The sequence below is a fragment of the Prionailurus bengalensis genome, chromosome A1, assembly GCF_016509475.1.
Source record: "Prionailurus bengalensis isolate Pbe53 chromosome A1, Fcat_Pben_1.1_paternal_pri, whole genome shotgun sequence".
NCBI lineage: Eukaryota > Metazoa > Chordata > Mammalia > Carnivora > Felidae > Prionailurus > Prionailurus bengalensis.
The window spans coordinates 57,102,678-57,108,889 of NC_057343.1; the positions used below are offsets into that span (position 1 = coordinate 57,102,678).

General features: G+C 36.0%; 1 pseudogene; it reads left to right on the top strand.

The window, feature by feature from the left end:
* Positions 1–512, top strand: part of LOC122478745 — an 84,700-nt pseudogene extending 84,188 nt beyond the window's left edge.
* Positions 513–6,212: the final 5,700 nt, after the last annotated feature.

Sequence of the window (6,212 nt, forward strand, 5' to 3'; positions counted from 1 at the left end):
AGCCTACCGAGCCACCAAAAGGCACCAAAAGGCATCTTATGTTAACCTGCCTACCTTCGCTCTGTGTAACACGGACTCTCCTCTGTGCCATGTGGACATTGCCATCCCTTGCAACAACAAGAGAGCTCACTGGGTGGGTCTGAAGTGGTGGATGCTGGCCCCCTGGAAATTCTATGCATGTGTGGCACCATTTTTCGTAAACACCCATGGGACGTCATGGCTGACCTCTAATTCTACAGAGATCCTGAAGAGATTGAAAAGGAAGAGCAGGATGCTGCTGAAAAGGATGTGACCAAGGAGGAATTTCAGGGTGAATGGACGGCTCCAGCTCCTGAGTTCACCGCTATTCAACATGAAGTCCCAGATTGGTGTGAAGGCTTTCAGGTGCCCTCTGTGCCTATTCAGCAGTTTCCTACTGAAACTGGAGTGCTCAGCCTGGCACTGAAGACTGGTTTGCAGCTCCCACTGCTCAGGCCACTGAATGGGTAGGAACAACCACTGAATGGTCTTAAGCTGCTTTTCTACAGAGCAAACAAAAAGGAAATAAGGTTGACGGAAACTAAACAGTTTCTAAAAAACAAAACAACAACAACAAAAATGCATTCGTGGGCCGCTTCACCTTCTCCAAGGAAAGACCCCAGATACCACTGGGCTCCCAGCACCTCCCACTTTTAAAATATGTGTTAGATATACTTTTCTAACATGATTTCGAAAAGTTGTGGTTTAATTTCTCAAGATTTTATGTAATATTATATATAAATTGGTTATCATGTTGTGTTATTTGGAACATACAAAATGACTGATGTAGTGAATCCTACAAATACTGACAAATGAACATGCAGTTATCCCCCACCTCTGTGACTTCAACCACAGCAGATCAATTTAAACTTAAACAATATAAAATCCCTCTCTGTCGCTGTCTCTATCCCTGTCTCTTTCTCTCTCTTGCACACATACACACACATACACACACACACCCCCATTGTGAAAGAAACTCTATTTCTAGGTAAATACTCTGATACTCTGTGACCTCTGATGTTCAGTGTGTCCATAGCAAAAGCATTTTTACCTTGGTAAATGGCAATTCAGATAAAGATTATAATAGCCTAAATTTAGCCTATTTTTTGAGCATGTAAGTCATAGTCATTAGAATGTTAACAGAAGTGGTAAATGTAAATCCATATGTGCCCTTCAGTGGTAGGGTATGCCTTCTGACCTCCCCATCTACCATCTTCTCTGGTATGTAATCAAAAGTCACACACTGGACTCCCCTCTGTTCGTTCCGTATGCCAGCTATATTCCCACCATAGGGCCATTTCACTGACTCTTAATTCTTGCCTCAAAGTCCATAGGCATAAATACCTCACCTCTTTCTAGTCATGGCTCAACTATTATCTCCATAGGGAGCTGTATGAAGATAGCCAATTCACTAATTTCAACATTTATTTAAACAACTATTGCATGAGAAGGACATAATTAAGATTAATGTTGCAGTATTTCATTTGTGAGATAGTATGAGCTTCGCCCATCTCGTTGGTAGTCATGATGGATATAAAGGGATGTATAAGAGAAATGTTAAGGTGTGCACAACTTAGATCTTAGTGAAAAATTGGATTCAGAGAACTGAACAAGAAAATTTCTAGACTCACATCCTTATTTATAGTTTTGATCATTCAGTTCATGGTATTAATAGGAAAGGGAGTAAGTTTTAAGGAAAAATAATTAATATAAGTGGGAATTCTTTCATGACCCAAGTTTAATCTGTTAAAATAACATTTGACTATCATATATTCTTCTAAATGAACATTCTTAACATTTTTCCTTTTTAAAAAGTTTCACTGTTATTGATGTAGTTCAAGTTATACATCTATTTATATATGTATCTAATCACTAGTGACTCAGTACTAAAGTTTAAGTAAGACTGTATTGGGGTGCCTGGGTAGCTCAGTCAGTTAAGCATCTGGTTCTTGATTTTGGCTCAGGTCATGATCTCGCAGTTCTTGGGATCAAGACCTGTCTTGGGTTTCACACCATCTTGGTAGTCTCTCTCTTTCTGCCACTCCCCTGCTTGCACTTTTTGCTCTCAAGGTAAATAAATAATCATTAAAAAAAAAAGAATAAACCGAATCTTATATGTGCCTAGGGGGAAAATGTAAATTATATTGTAAAAAATAATGAAATTTGAATATGTCATTATTTTCATATGTCCAGAAAATTGATGATCTAGTATTACAATACCACATTTTTGTAATATACAACACTAGTGTAATTATCTCAGAAAGTATATCCTTGTATTAGTCAATTTGCCAGGTGGATATTGTTGGCACATTCAAATTGGTGTAACTTGAAAAGAGCATAAAAAGGGAAATATTTCAGGGGAGTAGGCACGGTATAGGGAAAACATAAGGCATAATTCAGTAGCCTGGAGATTAGCGTTAACAGAGATGTAATTCTCCCAAAGAGAGGGAGAAGGTTGTTACCAAACCCCAAGGGAGAGAACCTTCAGAGGAATAGTTCATAACTTTCAGATGAGGGACACAGCCAAACCCAGGTGATCCTGCAGGGGAAAGATAAGAGAGTATCCTGCGTTCACTTCCCTGCTCTAATCTCTTAGCAGATTTACCTTTAATCAAACCAAGAAGCCCCAGGACAAAGAAAACTATTGATACAGCTTATTTAGATCAGTTTCCCAGGACAGTGAGTCAGCAGAGAGAAACTTCTAGAGTAAATATGAGATGATACATAGAAGATGGCCAGTACAATCTTTTTGAAGTTTGCTATTTGCCAATATAAATATGTTAAGAAATTTTCCCCAAGTTAGGAAACTGTAGCCTGTGATGATATATGTATAACATAAACTTACACATACAACTACATTTCTCAAATTTTCTGAAATTCTCAAAAGGCAAACATCAATTAATGCCTGCATATTTTTCAACATTAATATAATGTTGAAACTATTAAACTATAGTGCATTTTGTGCATTAATGTTTTCAGTGAATATAATGTTGAAACTATTAAAATACAGTGCATTTTGTGCATTAATATGTTTTCAGTGAAAATTATCTATATTTCCAAAATGAAACCAATGTATTTTTTGAGTCACAACAGCATCAGAATTTTGTGAAAATATTCAATGCCTATATTTGCCTTCAAAAGAGCTTACTAAAATACCGTCAAAGAGAGAGAATTTTGATTTTCATTTTTTGAAATATATTTTTTTCACATATTAATTTCATATACTTAGTTCATGTGAAACGAGCTTAAGTTCTTTTATTAACTAGTCAAGGCAAAAACTTATTAGAGTATGGAAATTTTATTTGGTAAGAAGAAACATTTTGCATCTATTAAATAGTATTAAACAGTGAAGTGTTTCAAAGTTGCTTTAACAGAGAAAAATATAATACACATAATAACAGAATAAGAGAGAAAGGGCAATGGGCTCCTACTTCACCACCATGGTGCTAAAGTTATACTTATTGATTGCCTAGTTTTTATTACCTTTCCTAATACCAGTAGCCTAAGTGGTGCGGCTATTGGAATTTAAATTATCAACTAGAGAAGAATGTTTGCTTTTACTGTAGCCCCAACTTAGAAATCATAAATCCAAGTATACAGAACAAAAATTTAACTACTTTATTTTCCGACTTCCATCACTCACCCTTCTAGCATGCTTGTAAACAGCATCATTCTCATTGTTGCATCTTGGAATCCCATGCCTTGACCAGTCCTCAATGTAATTTCCCCATTGTCCAATTTCATGTTCCTTTTCCTCTCATCACTGTATTTCATGGTGGATAATGTTACACATTTGGTTGTATATGTATAGTTTCTCTACTGTTTTGAGTCTAAGCACAGTTCCTTAGGAGTTAGGAAGAAAATCACAAATTTATTTGTATTCCCCACCTATTACTTTATGGTTTCTAATTACAAAGATCTATAGAGTTATTGGCCAGAATCCTTTTTTAGCCTTGTTTTTTACTTCTGTAGTTTCAGATTTTTTCTGTCCTTAAAACTTTCATCCAAAGACTGGTCCTTTCCTTTACTCTCAGGAGATTATCTTGCTTACTAGTCACAGAAATACAAAATACAAAATAAATAAAATAAATAAAATAAAATAAAAGCATAAGATAAAATAAAATTAAATGAAAAATAAAATACTATCAGATACAATTTACTTTTCTGTCCCCAAAAAGCCTTACAAACTTTGTGCATCTGCATGTATCTTCTCTGCCTCCATCACCTGCAGTTGGAGACGTTGTTCTGCTGGAGCAGATGCCTTCCACCCTTCTCAAAGTCGCAGCAGTACGTATCCACTGACAGTCTTCTCCCACTCTGTTACCAAATTCCTTTTTATCAGCATCTAAACATCTTCACATATTTTCCAGCTTAAACAAACAAAATCCTGATCTTCAACAGAAATAACCAAATAAAAGTGTTCTCCTAAGAGTAAGATTTTGTTCACATCATTTATTCTATCCAATTTTACTTGATCTTTTGCTTTCTCTTTTAGGCATATCTACGAAGACAGTATAGTCATTATTGGCATGACTATAAAATAAACATTTTTTAAGTCACTGAGATATTTGGGCCTGCTTTTTACTCCAGAACAATCTAATATATCTGACCTGGTACAGAAAATTATTCCTGGAAATAAAATAGTGTAATAAAAAATGAGTAGATGTATGGCATTGGGTTAAATACCAGCATGCAGACCTCAAGGAAATCGTTTTAGTGGATGGATTCATGGTGATCCATGTTAGGCAGTATACAACATTGATAAAACTGCTGACAGAGATAACTCAGGATGCAGATCATGTACCAAATAAACATCTAAAGGAGAAAAGAATGATATCATGTTGGTTTCTGTAAGATGCATTTAATAAGATCATTCCAATAAGATATGATCTCAGAAAACAAATTGGCTCATTTTCAAGCAGAGGAAAAGAGTAATAGAGGGGATCCAAAAACTTTGAGGTATTGATGGTTTTTCAACATCAAATACTAAATGTATATATTATATATATGTATATATATTATATATACACACATATATATGTATATATGTATAACATATTAAGTACATATATATGTGTATATGCATATATATGTATAATGTATGAAGTGAAAAAGGTAATTAGATCTCTGCCTCAGTAGGAAGAATTAAAGAGTTGCACGTTTGCACGAACTTTAAAGTTTCTCAATATATTATGACAGTAGTACAAAGTAAATTATTTCAGATGGAAAAAATGCTCAGGGAAAAGCAACTGTAACCTGGATGATAGAGAGGGCAATGCTTGGTGCCAGCATTTCATCTCTTCCAAACAATCTTAACTCACTATAATCTGACCTTTTTGCTTACTGCTTCTCCAAAACAGTCTTCTTCAGGATATCAATATGTTCTTTGTCATTTTCTCTAACAGCTATCTTTTTGGCTTATTCTCATTGATGTCTTGTCACAACTGGCAGTATTGCTTATGTACTTCTTGATGTTCTTCTTTTGGTCTTGATGACTCCATATTCTGGTTTCCCTCTTAGCTATGGCCCATTTATTGTTATTACACCTATGCTCACCCCTTTTGTAGTTGTCCCAAGGTCCTTGGGCATTCTGTTCTGTTTTTTTTCACTTTGTTTTCTTTGCTTCAGTTTTCAAGTCTTCTACCGGTATATCCTCTAGTTCAGAAATTCTTTCCTCAGCCAAGTCCAGTCTACTAGAAAGCCCATGAAAGGCATTGTTCATTTCTGTTACTGTGTTGTTGTTGTTTTTTTTTACATTTTTTAACGCTTATTCATTTTTGAGAGACAGAGAGAGACAGAGCATGAGCGGGGAAGGGGCAGAGAGAGAGGGAGACACAGAATCTGAAACAGGCTCCAGGCTCTGAGCTGTCAGCACAGAGCCCCACGCGGGGCTTGAACTCACAAACTGCGAGATCATGACCTGAGCCGAAGTTGGATGCTCAACCGACTGAGCCACCCAGGCGCTCCAATGTGTGTGTGTGTGTGTGTGTGTGTGTGTGTTTAATCTCTAGTACTTCTAGTATTTTCTTAGGATTTCCATTTCTCTGCTTACATTGCCCATCTGTTTTTATATGTTATTGACTTTATGCATCAGATCCTTCAGCATATCAATCAGAGATATTTTAAATTACTAGTCTGCTACTTTAACATCTCTGACATGTTTGGTTCTGAGGCTTGCTCTGTCTCTTCAAATT